At 48.4% G+C, this 25,279-nt stretch overlaps 1 protein-coding gene across 4 annotated transcripts in view; it reads left to right on the forward strand.

The window, feature by feature from the left end:
- The first annotated feature begins 2,837 nt into the window (after window positions 1-2,837).
- Window positions 2,838-25,279, forward strand: part of EIF4G1 (eukaryotic translation initiation factor 4 gamma 1) — a 75,240-nt gene continuing 52,798 nt past the window's right edge. For all 4 annotated transcript variants that reach the window (XM_066603315.1, XM_066603331.1, XM_066603324.1 and 1 more), the window contains exon 1: window positions 2,838-2,897. The gene's annotated coding sequence lies outside the window, so the exon portion shown is untranslated. The remainder of the gene's footprint in view (window positions 2,898-25,279) is intronic.

Genomic DNA, 25,279 nt, shown 5'->3' on the forward strand with positions numbered 1-25,279 from the left:
TACTCAGGCAGAGAATTCCACAGTCTCACTGCTCTTACAGTAAAGAACCCCCTTCTATGTTGATAATGAAACCTTCTTTCCTCTAGACATAGAGGATGCTCCCTTGTTACAGTGACAGTCCTGGGTATAAACAGTTAGGCCTAGTGCCCATGGCCGTGACGGGCTCCGCAAGCAGAATTCCGCAGCGGAGTCCGTCACGGCGTCCCCCCAGACTCACCTCCGCTGCCTGACGTCCCGCATCCCGTGCCAGAACGCATGCGCAGTACAGCGCATAACGCGCCGGCAGTGTCACGTGACACGCCCGCAGCGTCATATGATGCGGGTGTCGGTGGGCAGTGAAGAGTTTTCACGCTATCTTCCGCTGTGCTACAGCGAAAGATAGCGTGATGGACGACTTCCATTGACTGCAATGGAAGCCGTCCGCGCGTACACCCATGGCAAATAGAACATGCCGTGGGTGATTACGGGTTATTTCACGGAATTCTGCACCATGAGCATTGCGCTAGTAGGTTCATGGGAGAGATCTCTGTATTGTCCCCTGATATATTTATACAGTTATTAGGTCGCTCCTATACTAAATAACCCCAATTTTAATGTCTTCTCAGGGTAGTGATGCTTTCCACACAGAATTCTGCAGACACCCCGGTAACGGGAATACTCATAACTCTCCGGGAGCAGAATGTTGCTGTCACATGTGGTTTGACTAGTTTACAGAACTGATAGTAACTACTTTCAGGTCCGAAAACATAGCACAGCAAGGAACAGGAAATGGCAATCTTTACAGACGAATTAATAATAGTAAAGCCGCATATAACTAGGTATGGAGTACTACAAGGACAAGAATGCCAGAATTGCCTAAAGCAGACGGTTCCCTCAAGCGGAGCACCTATCCTGAAAAGGACAACCCCACTATGGGACAGACACTGGAACAATCCTATCTGGTGACCACTGCACTAAGGCCGTAACCGCTAACCTCTCGCCCCCGATGTCTGAGGCACTGTCCTGTACACAGCGCAGATGCTGAAGGTACAGGTCAGTGGTCACAAACTGCGCTGCCACTGACGGACCGGGGCTGCAGGCTAGGTGAGTGGAATGTCTGTAGGGGTGCTGCACGGACAGTGGGCCACATAAAATGACTTGGTGGGTCGGATTTGGCCTGTGAGCCTTGTGTTTGATATGTGATAGTGCATGTGAAATGCACATAATGCATATATACTCTCTTTTTTTCATCACCTTATTACTCCTTGGGCACCTTTACTACTGAGGCCACTATGGGGATCACTATTACTACTGTGGCTACTACGGGGGTCACTATTACTACTGAGGCCACTATTACTATTGTGGCTACTATGGGGGGGGGATCACTATTACTACTGAGGCCACTATGGGGGGCACTATTACTACTGAGGCCACTATGGGGGGTCACTATTACTACTGAGGCCACTATGGGGGGCACTATTACTACTGAGGCCACTATGGGGGGTCACTATTACTACTGAGGCCACTATGGGGAAGGGGGGGTGTCACTATTACTACTGAGGCCACCATGGGGGGGGGGGGGGTCACTATTACTACTGAGGCCACTATTCAGGGGATGGGGGGGGGGGGGTCACTATTACTATTGAGGCCACTATAGGGGTCACTATTACTACCGATGCCACTATGGGGGGGGGGGGTCACTATTACTACTGAGGTCACCATGGGGGGGGGTCACTATTACTAATTAGGCCACCATGGGGGAGGGGGGGTCTCTATTACTACTGCGGCCACTTTGGGGGTCACTATTACTACTGAGGCCACTATGGGGGGGGGGGGGGGTCACTATTACTACTGAGACCGCCATGGGGGGGGGGGGGGGAGTCACTATTAGTACTGAGGCGACTATAGGGGTCACTATTACTACTGCGGCCACTTTGGGGGGGGTCACTATTAGTACTGAGGCCACTATGGGGGACACTATTGCTATAGTCTTACAATTACAATCAGCCCTTGCCCCCCCGTATATGCTTCATATGTCCCACACCATCGGGGGGCATGTATAACATTAATCATGAAAAATACTATAGAAGCGTTTTTTTACTATACTTTGTCGTGTACTTTTCTTTACTGGATACGTTTTATACGAAGACATAAATGAGGTAATGTTTGCATTTGTTTAACACTTTAGTGAGGTCCGACTGTACACTTCACCATAAAGCCGCAGTGGGTACGCTGAGGCCGGAGTCACAGGTACATGTGTGCGCAGTATATTATGCAGGGAATGGAACTCATTGATTTCAGTGGATTTGTTCACAGAAGCGTCCTTAGCACGCGCAGATTGTTCGCACAAAAACATACACAGCACGCTCTATTTTTCTGCACATTTGCCCAGGGCCAGCGCACACACTGCAGTAATTACTCCTTCCAATGAATGCCAGCATGCTTGTGCTTTTTTGCACAAGATTTACATGCGCAAAAATGGCAGCGCATTGTGCAAACGCATGGGCGAATGCGCTTACGCCTGTGTGACCCCAGCCTGACACCCAACCAAACACAGCTTTTATTTTGCCTGCTGCTCTTGAAAAATGAAAGCAGCCCTGCGCTTAATTGTTCTGGCTTCTTCGCTCAGCCAGCCTCATCCATGCGGCATCAGCAGCACCAGCCTCACGCTAGTCACCCATTCATGGCTTCCGCCGGTTGCTAGACACGTGACAGTAACCACACCCTCTCCACTCTCCTGTCGCACACTCATCACGTGTCCGGCATGGAAGGCGACGCAGCGTTTCTAGCGCCCCGCCCTTTCCGCTCCTTCCAGTCACGTGGACATGCTCTGCGCATGCGTACTGCGGCGCCGGGATCCGGAAATGGGCCATCTGGCTGGTGCGGCTGCGCCCGGCTGCGCGGACTGAGGAGAGCAGGTGAGACCTGGTGGGGCCCGGGGCGCAATCCGTCCCCATCCTTCGCTCTCTCCGTCCCCACAGGTCAGGCTCAGTGCCCCGCCTGGCGTGGCTCGGCTCGTGGACCCCGTCTGGCATCAGATGTGTGTGCCTGGGATGTGCTGTGCCCACATTGTGCGCTCCGGGCCCTCCGCGCTGCCAGCCGGCACTATGTCCGACACGAGTGCAGTAACGTCACTCTGCCCGTTACCTGCCCCGTGTGTCCGGCTTGCGGGGTGACCTCTGCTACGGCCCGCCGCACCGTATGGCAGCCGATGAGTGACATCACACGGTGCAGTGACATCATATGTCGCCGCCCGGCTGCATGCCGCTGTGTGCCAGCCGGAGGGGCAGGGATGGCAGCCGGTGACTGTCGCCTCCCATGCGGCCTTGGTACGTCATTGCCGGCGGCATGAGTGGCGGCCGAGGCCTAGACTGCCTGGCAGAGGGCACCTACGGGGCACAGCTGGCCATCGAGTGACAAGGTGGGCACAGATCTGGGCCAGCTGCCACCCTCCTGTGCCCACTGAGCTGCTGTCCCTCCTTGCTGGCAGCAGGGCACACCGCATAGCAGGGAGCTGGGCACTGTGGGTGCCACCGGGGACGGCCAAGTCTTGGCACTGGTGATGACCAATGTCTGTAATTTGGTTTTGCTAATATGTTAATAGAAAAAAGTGCCAGCGTGTGACTAATAAGTGCCCACCACAAGCCGCCTCTGGGGGGCATGACTAGGAGTAGTCAGTGGGTGCTGGGAGCAGGTGGTATAGTGATCTGCCAAGGCCGTTGGGTTGGCGCTCGTACATAACCCTCAGGCTGTATTTACCTAAGCGAGTTTCACATGTGAGTTCCGTCTGATTGTGCGTCGCACGTAAAATAGCGCATTAATAGCAATCCGGTCATTTTACACGAGCGGCTCTTCTCATGGACTGCGAGAACTGTCGTCCTGTGAGCGCGCCAGTCCAGGAATCGCCCCTCTGCGTGTACATGCAGGTTTGTCATGTGGTCTTTCTGATTTTATGACAGCAGCACATGATCGCGCACAAGATCATCACCCACACAGCCGCGCATCATCCTCACAATCACATTTTCACGTGTCGGCGGTCTGAGTTCCTCGCAGTGGTGTCGCGCTCGCCTGTGTACATGCATCGACAGGCTGTGACCGCAGGCGCCGGGCGTCATCTGGGATAAAGGCCCCTTTACATGGCGCAGTTATTGCAGGCTGTAACTACACCCTGAGGGGGATGTCCGTCTGAGTAACTTGGACCAACATCGCACTCTTAGGCCGCCTGCACACGGGTGTGTTTCTGCTGCAGATTCCATAGTAGGCGTCCGCCTCCGGGTTCCGCAGCAATAACCCTCCATAGCCTGCTGTGAAAACATGATTCTTCATGCACACGAGTGGAAACCAATTGTTTCTGCGCACGGGTGAAAAATCGCAGCATGCTGCATTTTACTTCAATGGAAGCCGTCCGTGTGGGAACTGAAGTCAAAGGAAGCCGTCTGACCCGCAGCCCGTCCGTAATTGATGCCGCGGATTCTACGGGAAGAGCAGGAAATAAAAAAAAAAAAAAAATCTGTACTGCGCATGTGCGCCAGCGCAGCAGCCGGCATGCGTGTGCACACCCGCATTACAGAAGCGCGAGGACCTGGACAGGGCCTCCAGCGCATTCTGCGTGGGCATGAGGCCTAAAAGGAGCCTTGTGGTTTTTTTGTTTTTTTTTTCTTGTCTTCAATACGTTTTGCGTGAAAAATGTGTCGCTGCACATGCAGGGTTCACAAGGGGAAAATCACGTTTCAGTAGAAATCTAATGTAAAAATCTTGTATCTCCTTCGCATTTACACACCTTTATTTTCTCCTGTAGAAAAGAACGGGCGCTTCCTGAAGGGAAACACAATAACACGGGCTGCAGCTTATCTATCGCGGTCCGAACGAAAACTCACCCATGTAAATGAGCGAACTGCGTCCGTTCCACTTGCGATTGTGGTGCATCTTGCAGCGCACAGGGATCGCCCGTGCAAATACACCCTTGTAAACGCGGGCAGCGAGCGCTCAGCAATCGTTAGATTGTCACACCTCACTTGTCATGCGTTCGTCGGTTGGTATAAATGGGCATCATAAGGTCTGCTGCATAGAAAGCAGTGGCAAACAGGCTAACGAGAGGCGAGGCTGCCATCTAATGAGCGGGCAAAACTACCCACCTCAGTGTAAATGCAAGGATGGTTGCCATGAGTAACGGCAGCATCCACCAGTGGTCATTTATTAACCCCTTAGTGACCAAGCCTGTTTGCGCCTTAATGACCAGGCCAAATTTTGCAAATCTGACACGTGTCAATTTAACATGGAAAAACACCAGAAAGGTTTTGCATATCCAAGCGATTCTGACATTGTTTTTTCGCCACATGTTGTGCTTCATTTAGGCGGAAAAAATAGACCGATAGAAATTGTGTTTATTTATTAAAAGCGCCAAAATTGGGAAAATTTTGAAAAAATCGTCATTTTTTCACATTTCCAACTGCAATATCTTAAATATGTGCAAACATAATATAGAAATTTTTGCTAAGATTTATATTTCCACCCGTTTACTTTATTTTGGGCGCACATTGGAAAAACTTTCGTTTTTTTTTAAACTATTTAGGAGACGTACAAATTTAACATTACTTTTTAGCATTTTGAGGAACACTTTGTTTTCCTATACCAAGCCGAGATTGGAAAGGCTCATGAGTGTCAGAATAATAGATACCCCCCCAAATGACCTCATTTTAAAAACTACACCCCTTAATGTATTCACTGAGGGGTGTCATGAGTATTTTGACCCCACAGTTTTTTTTCAGGAATTAATTCAATTTAGAGGAGAAAAAGTAAAATTTCATATTTTTGCAAATCTGTCATTTTAAAGACATATTTTTTTCCTATAGTTTACATGAAAATCAGGATTTACACCCCAAAATGGATACCCCTATTTCTCCCGTGTTCAGAAATATACCCATTGTGGCCCTATTGTTATATCTGAGTCCACAACGGGGCCCAAAATGAAAGGAGTAGTCAGTGTCTTTCAAAACAGAAATTTTGCTTGAAGTCCTTTTAGGCCCCATAGCACACATGTAGAGTTCTTGAGCGCCCAAAACCATAGAAAACCCCCACAAATGACCCCATTTTGAAAACTAGACCCCTTAAGGAATTTATCTAGGGGTGTACTGCATATTTTGACCCCACAGTTTTTGAATGAATTCAAACCAAGCAAAAGGAAAAAATTGTGATTTTCGTTTTTTCGGCAATTCTGTCATTTTAAAAACAGCTTTTTTTGTACAGCACACATATGAAGGAAGACTTGCACCCAAAAATGGATACCCCTGTTTGTCCCGTGTTCAGAGACATACCCATTGTGGCCCTAATCTTATGTCTGGATACACAACAGAGCCCAAAATGAAAGGAGCGACCGGTGGCTTTCGGAACACAAATTTTGCTTGAAGTCCTTTTAGGCCCCATTGCCCACTTGTAGAGTTCTTGAGCGCCAAAACCATAGAGAACCCCCACAAATGACCCCATTTTGAAAACTAGACTCCTTAACGAATTTATTTAGGGGTGTACTGCGCATTTTGACCCCACAGTTTTTGAATAAATTCAAGCAAAGCAAAAGGAAAAAATTTGGATTTTTGTTTTTTTGGCAATTCTGTCATTTTAAAAAAAGCTTTTTTTGTACAGCACACATATGAAGGAAGACTTACACCCCAAAATGGATACCCCTGTTTGTGCTGTTTTCAGAAATATACCCATTGTGGCCCTAATCTTATGTCCGCATGCACAACGGGGCCCAAAATAAAAGGAGTAATTGGTGGCTTTCAGAACATAGATTTTGCTTGAAGTCCTTTTAGGCCCCATTGCCCACTTGTAGAGTTCTTGAGCGGCCAAAACCATATAGAACCCCCACAAATGACCCCATTTTGAAAACTAGACCCCTTAACGAATTTATCTAGGGATGTACTGCATATTTTGACCCCACAGTTTTTGAATAAATTTAAGCAAAGCAAAAGGAAAAAAATAGGATTTTCATTTTTTGGGCTATTGTGTCAATTTAAAAACAGGTTTTTTTGTACAGCACACATATAAATGAAGGCTTTCACCCCAAAATGGATACCCCTGTTTGTCCCGTGTTCAGAAACATACCCATTGTGGCCCTAATAGACTTACAGGACCCATGGCTAGGCCTACAATGAAAGGAATACCCGTTGGATTTCAGGGTACCACTGAATAAATTTCAGGCCCCATTGCCCACTTATAGAGCCATTGAGCGGCCAAAACTATAAAGAACCCCCTCAAATGACCCCATTTTGAAAACTAGACCCCTTAACGAATTCATCTAGGGGTGTACGGCGTATTTTGACCCCACAGTATTTGAATGAATCTAAGCAAAGCAGAAGGAAAAAGTTACGATTTTCAATTTTTTTGGCAATTTTTTCAATTTAAAAACAGTTTTTTTGTACAGTGCACATAGGAATGAAGACGTTCACCCCAAAATGGATACCCCCGTTTGTCCCGAGTTCAGAAACATACCCATTGTGGCCCTAATCTACTTACAGGACGCATGGCAAGGCCTATAAAGGACGGAACACCTGTTGGATTTTAGGGCACAACTGAATAAATTCCAGGCCCCATTGCTTATTTGTACAGAATAAAGATTGACTCCCTAAAAATTCCCCCCCTTCCCCTCCGCGCCCTTTTTGGCGTTCGCAAATCTTAGATAAAAGTAAAAATGTGAACTGTGTAGTATTTCCGAAGACAGGGGTAATTACGGAGGCTGGTTGGAATGGGCCCATGGGGCAATAAAACCGTGTGTCCCCCCCCCCCCCCTCTCATGCTTTTTGGGTGTGTTTCGTGGCCTGAGAACCGGGTATGGGGTGTAAAAAGTGGCGTTCCGTGAGTCTCCGTAAGCTTGATGAGGTGCGGCGGTCTCACACAGAAGGCGCTCAACAAGGTGCTCCTGGAACTGCAGGAAAGCGAGCGTTCCCGGGGCTTCTTGTAAAATACGTATCACAGGTAGCGGTCTGAATAACGCCGGGCTCACGCGGGTGCAGGCGGAATCCGCTTGCGGAGGCCCACAGCGGATCCCGTCTGTGAGCCCGGCTGTGACCCTGCGTACGGCTGCGTAATGTACTGCGCATAACTGCGTACTCACACAGGCGGTCATGCACAGTACACCTTTGTTTGTATTTCCCGCACCGTTGCTTAGCGATGACGGGGGTACCCGCAGCCCGTATACAATGTAGTTGCGTATGGGCTGCGGGTATATCCGCGACCACGGAGCACAATGGGCTCTATGTTGCCGATATCCGCAGTAAAATAGAACCTGCTGCGTTCTCTTTTCTGCGAGTGGATTACGCAATTCTGACCCGCTAATGTGAGCGGAATTGTGTAATCCAATGCGATTGATCTGCGTATTACCACGGATCAGACGCATGCGGAATCCGTCATTCCTATCCGGTCATGTGAGACCGGCCTAAGGTAGATCACTACCTTTTTATCACGTGACCGCGGACGGCTCAACGAGGCCCCTGGTCACTGCTCCAGGCTCTCTGTGACCGTTGGTCGCTGGGAGCAAGGAGATTTTAAATTTCCTGGGCTCCCTGACTCCTGCGCATGTGTCCGGCTTTTTGCCGGCAATCGCATGTGCAGAATCCTGGAAGGTCCATGGAGGAAGATCGCGTCGGGATTCAAATACGCAGGCCTCCGGTAAAAAGATTCATCTCCTCTCACCGATCGCATCAGTGAGGGGAGATGAAACTTCAAATTTTTTTTTTAACTTTTACGTGATCGCCATTATTGGATAATGGCGAACACGTGACCAGGAACCGCTCACCGCGGACCCCCATTAAATCTCCATGCTCTTGGCTACGTTTTGTAGCCAGGAGCAGGGAGAATTTAAATTATCCTGGCAATCCACAGCTTTTGCGCATGCGCCCGCCATTTTGGCGACGGGCGCGTGTGCAGAAGCTGTGGTAAGGTCCGCGGATAAATCTGGGGGCCTTAGGTACGTACTTTCATCCTCCCTCACGGATATGATCCATGAGGGGAGATGAAACGTACGCTTTTTAAACTTTTAAAAACTTTTTTTTACTTTTTTTTTTTTAAACTTTTTTACACTTTTTTCTCACTTTACATGATCACTGTCATCCATTGGATGACAGTGATCATGTCCCCGGTATAATCTCTCTGCTCCTAGCTACACATGGCAGCCAGAAGCAGAGGGATTTTAAATTTCCCGGGGCTCGAGCCCGTCTGTTCACGCGCCCGATGTCAATCATCGGGCGCGCATGCGCAGACGGGGATTCGGGTCCCGGGACATCGGGACACCGCTGAGGACTGGGGGTGAGTATTTTCACCTCCCCTCATGGATCCGATCCATGAGGGGAGGTGAAACTGACTTTTTTAAAACTTTTTTTTAACTTTTTCGCGATCGCCGCTAACCATTGGATAACGGCGATCGCGGTACCGGGGACCGCTCACCGCAGTCCCCGCTGACATCTCCTGCCTCCCGGCTACCTACAGGAGCCGGGAGCCAGGAGATTTTAAATCTCCCGCGCCGCCGGGCCTTCTGCGCATGCGGCTGACGTAATGCCGCCTGGCGCGCATGCGCAGAAGACCGGCTTCGGGCCCCGGAGCGGCAGGAGAGCGGGGAGCAGCGTGCCAGACCTCGGTGAGTAATTTCAGCTGCTCCGATGGATCCGATCCATCAGAGCAGCTGAATCTTTAACTTTTATGTCCTTTTATTTACTTTTTTTGCGATCGGCGCTATCCATTGCATAGCGCCGATCGCAATGCCGGGGGGGGCTCCGAACAGCCCGGGATGACAGCTCCATGCTGTCAGCTACCTGCGGACACTGACAGCATGGAGCTGTCACGTCCACAGCCCGAGGGGCACTATTCTCTGCAGGAAGCATGTTTTTACGTCCTCAGAGAATAGAGCCCACTTCGGGAGGACGTAAAAACACTATGGGCTGGTCGTTAAGGGGTTAACCCACATTGCTGCCACAGTTTTACATCTTTCCACTTCTGATGGGTGACTTGCTGTGCTGGCACCCTGAAGCCGCTGGCATGTGTCTCGGTGATTGGTGCAGTATATTTTCTTGCACTGAGTGAAGGTGTTCTCACATCTGTGTTAGGGATTCCCCTTTTTCTGCTCCCTTCAGGAAATCCCCACGGCCATACGTCTCTGGACAGAGCTAAATAGTGCCAGGCTGACCCCCATGACTATAATGGGGTCACCCGGCTTCTGGTATTTTCAGCTTGAGGTTCCGACGCAGATGTGAATCCACCGTCAGAGATGTTGCCATCACTGTATCATCGAGGACTTTGTGTCTTCCTCAGCGGTGGAGATCGGACCCCCACGGTCATAAAGTGATGGCAGCTCTGTGACTGAATCAGTTCCGGTCATCTGAAGGGGTTTTGGCTGGAAGCACGTGGGTTTTTGCACGCCTCCTACAGGTGAAAGGAACTGATTCTTCAGTCACACAACTTGTACTACCGATTGGCCACAGGAGTGGTCACCCACCCACTTGTCAGCACAGGGGGCATAGACTTCTGTTTCTCCAACATTGGAAACACTATTACATCACACTTTTTTATGTGCGAATTCTGTAACATTTACCATTAACCACTGTTGGCATCACAGCCTCTTCAAATGATTCCGATCCTGTCTGCTTAGAATACTAGTGGCCGTTCAGAGTACTGCACTTCAGTGGGACAAGCCTGTAGTACTTGCATGGCTGCTAGAAGTAATATGGTGGTGGAGTTGGATCAGGGATGGGCTCCGATGTAAATATTGAAGGGGCTGCAGCACTCGGCCTTCGGTCAGCTGATCGGTGGGTGTTCCGACCGCGGACCCTTACCGATCAGATATTGAGGGGGTTGGATACCATTGCTTAACTTTGTTCCCTCTGATGTCCAGTTCCTATTAGGGGCTTCTAGTGAAGTTTGTGACCCATAAAGGCTCCAGTATCTCGTCCTTCCTCAACATTTGGCGTGAAGATTGTTGGTATGCGAATTGTTTCCATTGATGAGAATTGCTAGTTTGTATTCCATGAGACCTTGACAAAAATAGCTCCAGGTCTAGAATCGCTCTGCAGGAGCTTCTCTAGTCGGCTAAAGGACCGCTTACATTTAGCGTGTACCCTGGGAGAAGCCCCCATTGTATGTATAACGTACAGGCTGTGATGGATGCTTAATGGTAGCATGCAAAATCCATAGACTGAAGAAATGATATGGAGTCCATTTAAATAAAGGGCCACTTCAGCATAAAAAAGTCATGTCTGACCTTCTCACCTGATTGCCTGTCACGCTCTGGAGGTCTCCTGTATGTATTGCAGTCACTTCCATGCAGTGCAGCCCCTGGTCTAATGCTTATCAGACACCATTTTGATGGTGAGATTTTTTAACTTTCACTTTCACTCTGTACCATGATTCATCAGCCCGGCATTAGTTAAAGGGGTTGTCCCGCGCCGAAACGTGTTTTTTTTTTTTTTAACCCCCCCGCCTGTTCGGCGCGAGACAACCCCGATGCAGGGGTTAAAAAAACAATCCGCACAGCGCTTACCTGAATCCCGGCGGTCCGGCGTCTTCATACTCACCTGCTGAAGATGGCCGCCGGGATCCTCTGTCTCCATGGACCGCAGGGCTTCTGTGCGGTCCATTGCCGATTCCAGCCTCCTGATTGGCTGGAATCGGCACGTGACGGGGCGGAGCTACACGGAGCCCCATTCAGAAAAGAAGACCCGGACTGCGCAAGCGCGGCTAATTTGGCCATCGGAGGGCGAAAATTAGTCGGCTCCATGGGAACGAGGACGCTAGCAACGGAGCAGGTAAGTATAAAACTTTTGATAACTTCTGTATGGCTCATAATTAATGCACAATGTACATTACAAAGTGCATTAATATGGCCTACAGAAGTGTATAGACCCACTTGCTGCCGCGGGACAACCCCTTTAAGGCTGTATCATTTTTGCCTGCAGAGAGACAGTTCAGTTATCATTACCTTCTATATTCACCTAAATAAACTACAGACCATAAGAATAGTCAGTAGGATGAGCTGTGATCTCCTCTATTATACCTGAGTAACTGACATAAGTGCCTGTATCCCCCTCTAAGGCTCGGTTTACATCTGTCAGAGGCTCCCAAGCAGATTTGGCATGAAACGCCAGACAAAGTCGTCTGGTATAAGTGCTGGACAGGTGCAGGAACCATATGGACCCCGTTATGGTCACTGGGGTCCGTTCGTCACAGTTCTGTTATGAGTCTCATCCGTTCATCCAGGAGTTTCCGTTTCCTGCTACCATAACACAGCAGGACTCCGGAATCCCTAGCACAGATGTGACTAGTCTAAGCAGTTGCTGTGGTAGATCCATGTGACAGCATCACACAGACTGAGGAACTGACTAGAAAAGGAATCCATAACCCCAAGCAGATCTGGGCTGGTCAGAACGGAGATCACATGACCATCTAAGGAGAGATGACCCTATCCCGCTTAGGCCCAATGTCCTCGGGTGGGTTTGAATTGCAGAAGATACGCAGTTTAAGCCGCCCATAGGGAACCTTTAATCAATGCAAGTTAATCTTTTTCATGAGGGATTAAATGGACAGCAATATAGCCTTTGGGTGACAAATGCAGCTGTTTGGCATTAATTTAAAGGGGTTGTCAGGTAAACTGTACATCATTAGTTAATGAGAGGGGGTATGCAGCCTAGGACCCCCGTTGATAAGTAGCTCTCTGAATTGTGCACTGAGCTCATTTCCGCGGGAAGCAGACAGCTCTGTTCCCACTGTAGTGGCCAGGCTTGGTATTACAGCTAAAGTTTCCATTCATTTCTATGAGAACTTTGCTTGTATAAGCAAGTACAGTGCTGTCTGCTTCCTGCAGAAATCTGCTCAATGCACCAACCCAGCGAACACTTGGTCAGAGGCCAATATACTATTGATGGCCTATCCAAAAAACAGTGGAAACTGGACAATCCCTTTCAGAATGGCAACAGAAAATGTTGAACATCTGCGCAATCTGTGCTTGATGCATATTTCACCCTTTCAATTGAAGGAGCGAAATTTGCTGCAGATCCGCATCAAAGGCTGCATAAAAATCCGCCCCAATCGTATGAATTTTATGATTGTTTTGATACGGATTTTCCACTGGAGATAATCTGCCCCATTTTCTTCAGTATGTGAACGTACCTTAGACAGCAGCCTCGTGGGCCATTTGCATAGACAGGAGACGACTCATTGACATCTATAGGAGTGTTCTAGACGTGCTTTGTGACCCGTTGGGAGGAGATGAGCTGTGACCATCAGAAAAAAAATAACCAAAAATTCTTTAAAATGTTTAACATAACTTGATTCATGGAATTTGTCCCATGTGCCCTATTGAAAAGAATGGGAAACGCTTCCTGATACTCCACCACCCCTAAATGCCCCAACGGGGGATCGCAACTTCACAGAAGTGATGGGAGGCGGTTTTGAAAAAAAAACCCTCCTCCCATCCGCAGGTACCTCGCACATTCAGGAGTGTTATATCAGGCCAAGTTTCACGGCTGATATTGTGCTCGTCTGTGCAGGAAGCCTTATGGTATCTGAATATCAAATGCGGATTAACCCCTTTAGTGGCACCCCTGGAAAATCTCCGGGGCTTGTTGCACTGATTACCATTATGGTAATAAACGTGCCACTGAAAGGGTTAAAGGTAGCTTTATTAATTGGTGACTAGTGGAATAAATGGTTTGTGTCTATATGTGGCGCCGATTTTGACCGGGTTCACTAATTTGCCCTCCAGAGGTCCCCAATGCTACCAAGGTTCTCCAAATTGTATGGAAATACAGCCACACATCTGGGGAACACGGTGTTCATCCTACAAATCGGTCAAAATAGTGTACCGTGCTGTAGGGGGTCAGTCGTAGCACAGGGATGTTTCAAACGCCGCCATCTTGGAGGGCTTTCTGCTCTATTTCCTAGCATTTAAGTGCTTTATACCGCATCTCGTCACCCATTACAGCGATGGTGTGCGTTAACGCTGTAGAATGCATTTGAAGGTGCTGTTTGAAATCACGCTAAAACACTGCGTTTCACGGACGTGTGTGAGAACTATAATCCCGCGCCAAAGCGTAGTTTATCTGTCTGCTGCTATATATGGTGACAGCAGCAGAAATATCCCCTCTCCCAATGTACAGACCACGTTCTGTATAGGCCTATAAATGTAATGCAGATTCTCTGCTCCCTCCAATATAACCCTGTTATACAAGCTTCCACACCAGCAGCAATATCTGGGCCTAACACACAAACACGTACACAGTGCCTATGTTATATATGGCTAGGTCATGTGATGCAGGCGTCCAATGAAGCTGCTGCCCATATGCAAGATGGAGGATACATTTGGGGTCTTCATCGAGGTGCACTGGCCGCATACTGACCTCTGCAGAAGATATCACAGGAAACTTCATTTTCCTGCGACTTTCGTCAAAAATCGGTTTGCTAAAGTGGCCCGGCTGATGAAGACGAGTAACCCTAGCAGCTTCTGTTCAGATGTGTTGGAGGACGGATGCCAGCCGCCTGTTTGCTGTCACACGGGGTGATGACTGCTCAGTAGCTGTTTGCAGAGATCCTTAATAGAGGGGATCTCCATGCAGACTTGTGTGGAAGTTGTGCAAATACCAACAACTGACTTGTCACTGCGGTGTTTACCCTGAACGACTGTTTGACATCGCTCTTTAGGGTGATTATTCTGCTGATGGCCATCTCGTGTAAAGCTACGGGGTCAGGATTATTCTGTCAAGGGCGCCTGATACTTTTTTTTTTTTTTCTCCAGAAAGAAACTGAATTTGTGCTAATCATGCTTTTTTCCCCCCATTTTCCTTAGTTCTAGTCTTTACCTTTTGGCAACTGTAATATATAAGTTTAAGTTCTGGATTCTGTCGTCCTGCTCCATTATGAGAGCAGTGATACGAAATCCATGCCCCAATGGCTCTGTCCTATGATGGGCTGACGCAGATGTCAGTGTGGCCGAATGCTCAAGGGAAAATAACGCCGATCAACGATATTGTGAGTTTTAGCATTCCTCTTGTACTTTCCAATCTTTTTTTTTTTGCTTTTTTTGCAATTCCAACGGCTTTTGAGATCTCGTCTCCTCTACCGACTAGCAGATGTTGGCTTGCACAAGAGGATAGAACGCAGGTTGAGCAATTCTTCACATTTGCTTGATGCAATGTTTTTTACATGATTATTACTCCATGTACAAGACCCTTAAAGCTAGCTTTATTTATAATTTAAATTCGATTTAGCACTTCTTAAAGTGACCCTTCAAGCCTGGAGATACAAAGATGGCCGCACCACTTCCCGACTACCTGATGCAGTGTGTGTATTGGTATATATTGGTAGTGTAAGCATGGACATCAGGTGTAGTGTCTTATACCAGTGCACAGTGTGTATCAGGCAGTCAGAGAAGCTGGTGCGGCCATCTTTATTTCTCCAGGACCGGAGAGTTGCTTTAAGTATTATCAAGTATAGTACTAAAAGCAGATGGAAATGTGCTGCCTTGGTCATAACTCTTGTCCGTTCTTCTTCACAGCAGATGCCTTGTTCTCTGCCTCCTTCTTGACCAGCATTTAATTAAATTTAAAAAAATCACTTTTTCTTGTCAGTGTTGCAAAATTTGGTTAGTATAAAGGGGGTGGGGGGAGCTCCCACCAACAATCATTACTACTTATCCTCAAGGTAGGGGAGATCTGTCTGATGATAGGTGGAGATTTTAGCAGCCAGACTTTCAGCAGTCACAATAATGGGGTGTCCTGAAATGAATAGAACGGTGGTCACGCATGTGGATAACGGTTCCATTCATTTCAGTGGGACAAGCGGAGTGCATGCACTTGGCTATCTCTGGCAGGCCCATTGAAGTAAATGGAATGGCATTTGTGACCATTTCTCCAGTTCTTTAAAGGGGTTGTCCCGCGGCAGCAAGTGGGTCTATACACTTCTGTATGGCCATATTAATGCACTTTGTAATGTACATTGTGCATTAATTATGAGCCATACAGAAGTTATCAAAAGTTTTATACTTACCTGCTCCGTTGCTGGCGTCCTCGTTCCCATGGTGCCGACTAATTTTCGGCCTCCGATGGCCAAATTAGCCGCGCTTGCGCAGTCCGGGTCTTCTGCTCTCTTCATTGGAGCCGCTCGTGCAGAATGCCGGCTCCGTGTAGCTCCGCCCCGTCACGTGCCGATTCCAGCCAATCAGGAGGCTGGAATCGGCAATGGACCGCACAGAAGAGCTGCGGTCCACGGAGGGAGCAGACCCCGGCGGCCATCTTCAGCAGGTAAGTATGAAGACGCCGGACCGCCGGGATTCAGGTAAGCGCTGAGCGGTTTGTTTTTTTTAACCCCTGCATCGGGGTTGTCTCGCGCCGAACGGGGGGGTTTTAAATAAAAAAAAAAAAAAAACCCGTTTCGGCGCGGGACAACCCCTTTAAGACCCCTGTTCTTGTGATTGGTGGGGTTCCAGTGGCCAGACCCCCACGATCAGTTATCCCCTATCTTATGTATACGGATAACTTCCTTTTGGGTGGCAACCCTTCAAGAAGGTTTTTTTGAAACCAGCAAACTGTCCTGACAGTGGCCCCCGGCGAAGTTTGCTGTCACCAGTACACGGTAGTCTGTCAGCTGTTTTGGCCATCAAAACTGTTTAAACATATCTTTCTGTATGTTCCTGGTATCGGCATACCCAAGGAGACCTTATGATCCGATGTTGCAAGAAGTGCCCACTGGGTGTTTCCTGTCACTGAAGTGCCCTCCGCTCTCCACAATGAACACTCCATGCCTTCCACTCAGCTCTGATTGATGGATGTAGCGGGCTGCTGGTTGGATGTTACAGCCATCACTCGGCCTGAGGAATGCACTCCAGGGTCTGGGAATGCCCAGTGGGACTAAAACTGCTTGGTATGCTGATGCGAAGAACATGCACACGATTATGTAGGGTCATAAATACTGACAGCCTCCCCTTACGTTGGCATAAATGTGAAGTATATTCTTTTTGGTCTATCTATCGCAGTACGGTTCCTCGTGTTTGCTAATCTTTCCAAGTAGGATGATGAAGACTGTACCAAAGTTACCCTTGTGAAGGGTGGTCGCCCGGCCACTTGCTGCGCAGCGGGCGTGCAGCACATCAGTAAGACTGAGGCTGCCTGCACGGCCCGGAGAACAGAAGTGGGTGCTGTGCTGACACGGCACTGCTGCCCCCTCGTCAGTGGTATGCTATCGCTTTATGAGCGGAGGATAATCCTTCAGTGCTAATAGTGATCCTATTGTAAACGGAGCCCAAGAGACTCTCCAGACGAGCTTCTGTAGGTGTTTTGATGAAACAAATGGATTGCAATGTCACTTGCTTCCACAAGGCATCCAAAAGTACTGGGATTGCAGGCATTAATCAATTTCAAACTATGTAGTCAAGTGAACTGGGGCTCTTTTTAGTGATTAGGCTACTTTTATGTTTTTTTTTTCCATCCAATTTACATGTCTTATGTTGAAGACAGAATTAAGCCAGAGCCATAGGACTTAAAGGGGTTGTCCGGTTACAGGACAACATTGCTCCTCTAGCCCCAAACTGTCTCAAAAGTAAAAAAAAAAGGGTAGCACGTGACCCTCCTCTGCCATTGGGATCCCGCACTGCAGCTCTGCCGTCGTCACGGTGTTTGTTGTGGTCATTGGCTGCAGCGGTTAGGTAACTAAAACCAGACCCTGCAGCATCGTGGTCTGTTGTCTTGGCATCAGCACTCGCACCCATGATACCAGGAGATCAGTATGGTGATGCTGCAGCGCCCAGGTAACTCCATCCAGACCCTGCAGTATCCCGGTCCCTTCTCTTGGCATCAGCACTCGCACCTATGATACCAGGAGATCAGTACGGTGATGCTGCAGCGCCCAGGTAACTCCATCCAGACCCTGCAGTATCCCGGTCCCTTCTCTTGGCATCAGCACTCGCACCCATGATACCAGGAGATCAGTACGGTGATGCTGCAGCGCTCGGGAAACTCCATCCAGACCCTGCAGCATCGTGGTCTGTTGTCTTGGCATCAGCACTCGCACCCATGATACCAGGAGATCAGTACGGTGATGCTGCAGCGCCCAGGTAACTCCATCCAGACCCTGCAGTATCCCGGTCTGTTCTCTTGGCATCAGCACTCACACCTATGATACCAGGAGATCAGTACGGTGATGCTGCAGCGCTTGGGTAACTCCATCCAGACCCTGCAGTATCCCGGTCTGTTCTCTTGGCATCAGCACTCACACCTATGATACCAGGAGATCAGTACCGTGATGCTGCAGCGCTCGGGTAACTCCATCCAGACCCTGCAGTATCCCGGTCCCTTCTCTTGGCATCAGCACTCACACCTATGATACCAGGAGATCAGTACGGTGATGCTGCAGCGCCCAGGTAACTCCATCCAGACCCTGCAGTATCCTGGTCCCTTCTCTTGGCATCAGCACTCGCACCCATGATACCAGGAGATCAGTACGGTGATGCTGCAGCGCTCTGGTATCTCCATCCAGACCCTGCAGTGTCATGGTCCATTCACCTGGCATCAGCACTCACACCCATGATACCAGGAGATCAGTACGGTGATGCTGCAGCGCTCGGGTAACTCCATCCAGAACCTGCAGCATCGTGGTCCGTTCTCCTGGCGTCATTCATGGCGAGGCTGCAGTACTCGGGTGACTTCATCATACAGGGGCTACAGCGCTGGATCCACATGGCAAAGGAGGGGCAAGTATTGCTGCTTTTGTTGTTAGTATAGTGGCAGCTAGAGGGGGCAATGTCCGGTAATTGAACAGCCCCTTAAATAAGGACGCAGCCCTTTGTTTTATTTTTTTTTTCCTTCTCACTTTCGGTTTTTCCTCTCCACTTTCAAAAGATCATAACTCTTGTTTATCCATCAACATGGCTGCCTGAAGGCTTGTTTTTTTTGTGAAACGAGTTGTTATTCATTGGTACTATTTAACATATCATATAACATTCACCATGAGGGATAAATAATGCTATAATTACTTTGATAGATTGAACTTTTAGGCTGGGTTCACACAGGGCGGATTTGCCGTGGAAATTCTGTCCGGAATTTCGCCGCAGCGGGTCCGCCTGCGGCTGCTAATCCCGGGATTAGCCATCCATGTGGATGAGCTTTCTCAAAAATCTCGTCCACACGGGACGGCGAATCCACCGCGACAAAGCCGGCAAAAGCCAGTGCTGTGGCACGGATTCCCCGGCCGCAGCATGTACTTTTTTTTTTCTTCTTCCGCTGCGGCAGCACTCTCTTCTATGGGAGCGCCGGCCGCAGCAGAAGAGCGAGCGGCCAGGCCGCTTCAAAACCCGAGGCTAAGTGCCGCGGGTTTTGTAGCAGTACTTCTCCCGGCAGAAATCTCGCGTTTTTTCACTGAGGCCAAACCTCAAGATTTCTGCCGGGATTCGTGCGTGTGTGTACACCCAGGCTTAAGGTTTATTTACCTGGTAAAGTAAGTATTTTTCCAGGTTTTCGATGCTTAAGCCTTCCTCACACAGACGTTACTAAAAGCGCTGCGATTTAAATTGCCGCGTTTTACTTTTGTGTGATGAGGAGTGCTAAACACCCAAAAATAGAACAGACCCGGCTCAAATTGCGGCGCTGAAAGGGCTGCGATCGAGCGGCTGTCTAAGTGGCTCCATTGAAAACAATGCTGAAAGTGCAGCGCTAAACGCTGAAAGCGTCTGTGTGAGGGAGGTATAACTCACACGGATTCCGTGGAGCATCCACACCCAATTACTTGCAGGGGGTATCTGTGCATGCGGGAAAAAAATGACCCGCTGCTTTATGGGGATTGAAAAGTGCTGCATTTGCATACAAAGCCACAGTCATACACCTGCATAGCCGCTACAGAAATCTGTAGGTCAGCTGCGCTTTTTAGAGTTGCAATGCATGATGCCATCCTCTGTCATCTTGTCCGCATTTGCTACCCTGTCCATAGCCCCAACATCCTGTGAGCAGTGCATGATGGGAGGACATGGGTGGAAGCACTCGCTGTGTTGCTCATGTGCAGCTCAGAGTGCCGGGCTCCTGTCTGTCTGCTGCAGCGCTCTCTAGCTCTGTGAGAGGGAGGTTGGTGCTGGTAAGTTGTAGGACCTATAGCTGTGGGCGGAGCTATAGTGCTGGCCGGTATACAAGCTCTATGCATGCTGGGAGGTGTAGGTAAGTCTGTTGCTGTTTACTGCAGGGGAAATGCATGAGATGAAGAGGAGGGTCCAGAGCAACAGATGGAAGGTACAGGTTGTCGCTACTTTTCCGTATCTTCTAGATTTTAGCATCTACAGAACTTTAATTTTGTGCCTGGAAAATCCCTTTTAAAAGGGTTGTGTGAGAAAAATGGTCTGTTTCTTTACAGAAATGGCATCCCAGAGACTGTTAGGGCAACTCGGCCCCATGCTCTTTAGTAGTACTTGGCTGTAATGCCATACATAGCCTGTGGGCAAAAGTGGTGCTGCTTACATGAACACTAGTGGTAGAAATGATTAACAAATGTAAAGAGGAGGAACTGGCCCAGTGATCGCCTGCAGGGTTTTTAGAAGTCTGGTCTGTTCTGTTCTCCAGTGGATGAGTGTGGGGCAGGGCTTCGTAAGCTACTAGAAAGGGGGGAGGCTCCTGCTGCAGACATGGCTCATCTTTTGGGATGCAGAGTAGATTTATTTTGTTAATTTTCAATTGCAGTATGGAACAAAATAGGATGAAAGAGGGGAGGAAATTAGGCCTTCCCCATTTACATGTGCGCAAAGGTTATACATTTCCACAATACGGACCTGCACAAGCCCTGTAGGACTCTGCATGCATGGAGATCTTCTCCCTTACTAGCAATGGTTCTAGAGGAGAATACTTCTGTACATAGGGAGTTTGGAGCATGCCATAATTTGTGTCGTCATGAAACCTTGGATGCTTATGCCATACATACAGGATATGCCATACGTGTCCGCTATGTGTGGGCTCCACCTCGGAGACCCCCAGGTATGGCGAGAACGACTGTTGCAGAGTGCTTCTAGTATGAGCACTGCTCCATTCATATCTACAGAGTTAGCAAAATAAAACTTTCCCAACTCTGAGGCCTCTGGGGACGTTCTGCTGCTCCAAATAAGAGAACTCCTACAAGGACCATTTCGGACGTTGCGCTAGCCTTGTATGGGGAAAAAAAAATTGTAAAAAAGTGTCACCAATAAGTGGCATTGTAGCTTCGTAAATCACGCCACAAATGTTCAGGTTTTCAACAACTCTTTCGCAAAACCATGCTTTCTACCACTGATTGCAGAGGGGCGGCTTTAATTGTTACAAAATGCAGGTGAGTGCTGTCCTTCAGAGCTGACGTACGACTGTCATGGTAGACCTGGTCCTCTACAGTCCCACCTATCAGACTTTTTTACTAGAAAAAAATCTTTAAAATAAATGGTGAGCGCATTGTCTGAATTGTGCCTAATTTGGAGCAGCACAACGCCTCCAGATGCCTCTGAATTGGGGAAATGTAATTTGGCTAACCATGTACATCAAGCCATTGACTAGGGGGAGCGCTGTTGTGATTCCTGATGGTCCCAGCAGTTACACGCCCAGCAATCACATATCGCGTGTCATGTGGATAAATGTTTCTAGAGGGATAACTTCTGTTTCATTCCTGGTTTATGAGCAGCCATATATTCTCTCTTAAACACTTGAACATTGCAAGTTAATCAGATACCTGAAACCCTTCTACACGGGTCTACCAGACGCAAAGATGCACCCGATCAGCCAATGAACAAGCGGATGCTCGTTTGTCGGGTGATTGTGCATTTTGTACAGGCAGAAAAAGTGCTTGCTCATCGGCGGCACATCTCCCCATGTAAATGGGGAGGTAAGCAGCTAATGAATGCATTCTGCATAAGGATGGCCAATGGTGCTGACTGATTGTCCCCATACCAGCAACCATCTGTGTACGTGGGTATGAGCACCAATTTATATGCTTTGTTGATTGATGCTTATTTATAGGGGTATGAGAATCCTTTACTGGAAAAGGGCTCTTGGGCTCGTTGTCCAATATTTTCCTTTCCAGTGTTGGCCTGGCAAATAACGTTGTAAGTTTTCTTTGCTCAGGTTTTACCTCGTACAGCTACAAATCTACATGTTTTCCCTTTGTATGTGGGCTTATCCCTATGGATCTGTTAACACTTTTGCCATTCTTATTGGTGGATCTGCTGTGAAAGCTGCTTTGGGTTAGTTTCTAGTTTTCTTGCGTGTCTAAAAGCAAGAGACTGGCAGGATGAAGTCTAGCGAAGGTCTAGACTCTAGACAAATGTTAATAATCTTAGGAGCTGGTTCTAAAGCTTAATGACCAACAGCAATGCTTAGTAGTGTCGGGTCAGACTGTAGAAGTGTAAGTGAGGCCGGCCTTCAGTTGGGGTGTAAGGAGCCAACTTCCTCACTAGTGGCTCTTGATGCAGATACTACTGCTAGGACTGCCAAATAAGACATATGCTCCCTTTTGACTTGCACCATAATCCACATGCTTATTTGCCCACTAACAAAATGTCAGCGGCTGTGCTACTTGGCATTGTTTCGCTCCTGTCTAATGTAGCGTGCTGCTGGTGTTTTCCCAGATGGCTCAAAGCAGTGACATTTCAGCTACCCATGTGGAAATGTTGTGATGATGGGTTTCGCTAATTTTCTCTTCATTGACAAAATGTATTTCTCCATGAATATACTTCACGAAACGTATGCTGTAAAGTGGCGTCTTTCATGATTTTTGTGCACTTTAAGTCTGTTTAGTGCGGCCTTCTTTCTATACTGTATATAAAGCTTTCATCACATGGAGGTGAATTGCACCAAATTTAAAAGGTTTGTCCCACTTCTAGCAGTGGGTGACATCTGCAGGATAGATAATCAAAAGCAGATGGGCAGGGCCTGTTGCTCCGGACCCCAGTGATCAGCTGGGCGCCTGGGCTTTTGGCGCAGTAACAACGCAGGCAAAGAAAGACGATTATGGCGCCGCTATCACTCTCCCTCCTGTTGGCATAGAGCGCTGCGATCAAAAACACTGTGCACAGCCTTCTACCATGTTTTTGACAGCATTGACAACGTTCCCCATTCATTTACCTCCATTGAAATGAATGGAGGTAGTTAATAGCGGTTAGCGTGGCGGTTTGAACTCTGTGCTAGACGCTGTAAACGGCCTTTGTGAGTAGCCTAAGGACACGCTCACGCATCCGCTCTTTACCACAGCGTTTTGAACTGCTGTTTTGCCACGATTAACGTTCCTTATCACCCATCAGAATTATGGGGTGAGTTAAATACCGCTGTTGGAGGCAGTGATGGGGGGGGGGGGGGGGCTGAAAACGGCGATAAAATCGCAGCAGTTTGACTGTGTGTGAGAGTGGCCTAAAGGTACGTGAGACAACTATCCGTTGAATAATCGCTCAAAAGAGCACATTTAAACAATAGTGGTTAAGTGGAAACATGGGCACCGAGGAGCTTCTAGGGGTTTCGGCTTACAAAAAAGTTGATGGTTGTCTGGTGTAAAGTCAGTCGTGTTTTATTTGAACAACGTGCGAATGAATTTGCATGGATATTCCTCTAGGAAAGATATCTACACAAACAACTAATGAGCAATCTTCGTGGAAGAGCAAACAATTGACTGTCGCTTATACGCTTCAACGGCTTCTCAGAGGCGCAATCTGTATGCTAGTTGCTCCATGGATGGGTTCCCTAGGGCTCGTTCACACGGCCGTATGAAGACAACACTGCGAGTCTCGCAGCGTTGTACTCATCAAAGCCCCTACGCTCCTCCGGCAGAGATCGCGTAGGGCTGCGATAGGCACTGACGTCACGGATAGGCGCAGTGTGACTTTTTTCTTTAAAAACCCCCGCTCTGTGCAGCGATGCTCCATACTAAACGCTGCTCTGTCGCAGGCATTGTGAAGGGGCAACGTTTCTATACACAGCCCTTCAAGGGCTCAATGTAAAAACGCAGATTATAGAGCATGCTGCCATTTATACAGATGTCCTCTCGCAGCTCCAACGCAGGTGTGACTGGAAGAATGAAAGTCCATAGACTTTCATTGCCTCCATTCACCACGTGTTACGCACGGGAAATACATGTGGTTAATATGCGGTGACCATATGCCGATGTGAATGAGGCCAAAGATGGAAGGGGGTCATTCAGACATTGGGGGAGTTTGTGATTGCAGCCGATTCATTTGTAGTTTTATACTCTGCCAGATTCTGCTATGTGAATATACATAAATACTGCCGTTGGGATTAGAAAGGAGTTGAGGTAATTTCTGGTTTCTTCTGATCTTCGGGTGTATGGCGTTGGTGTCATTGATCCCTTGAGTGGGAAGATCTGCACGGCCCCCTGCTGGCCGCTACATGACCCAGCAAGCTCTGCTAGCTCCCGTGCAGGAGCAAGGAAGCGAGTACATGCGGGGACGAGTGTCGGGCATCGTTTGCCCGACACTGGTCTTGTGTAAATGGGCCTTTATTCAAAAAATGATCTCTTCAGGCCGTTCGCCTGCATTCATTCTGCAGTCGTTCTAGTCTGCTCACTGAGATGGATCGAGTAGCGACTACTGAGCGGCTTCTCGCTCCGTGCCCTGTTGGGGGCCGGGTGCACACAGGACAACAGGCACCTGTCTTTTGATTATTCGGGTGACTATCGCCCTGTGTATAAGTAACTTTAGAGGAGAGCTATAAGAAATGGTGGGGGGATGTCTATCCCTTTCTGAAGCCTTCGGGGAAGATGAAGGAAGTAGCCAGATTGGTGGGTATGTGCGCCTACGTGTCTTTCCCCTTAGACTAGGGTTCCACCATTGTCTCCTTGGAGGAACTGCCTTTGTAGTATAACGGTTTTAACTTGCATTACAAACTAAAATGTAGCTCTCCAGTCCATATTATGCTTTGTCCTCTTGCCGTGTTACAATGCATTCCCATTGTCATGCCTAGAGCAAGGCTTTCCTGCCACAATCACAGTATATAATAATGGCCTTCTGTTATACAGAACCTTCTTTTTCAGCAGACTACATGCTCAGAAAGTTCCAGAAATGGAATGTAAGCCCTTTTAGGGTAACGGGTTTCCTCCCATTGGGCCTAGGCCTACATTATGACGTCTATGGCCCTTTCTACTGCAGCTGGTGTTAAATGAAGATACAAATATATCATTCTGCTCCTCTGATGGGAAGTTTCCCTTTAGGGCTGGTCAGAGGGTGGAATTCTCCTGGATCTCACCATAAGGCTGGGTTCACACAGGGCGGATTTGCCGCGACAAATCCGCCCGCGGCCGCTAATCTCGGGATTAGCCAGCCAGGTGG

The sequence above is a fragment of the Eleutherodactylus coqui genome, chromosome 1 (assembly GCF_035609145.1).
Source record: "Eleutherodactylus coqui strain aEleCoq1 chromosome 1, aEleCoq1.hap1, whole genome shotgun sequence".
NCBI lineage: Eukaryota > Metazoa > Chordata > Amphibia > Anura > Eleutherodactylidae > Eleutherodactylus > Eleutherodactylus coqui.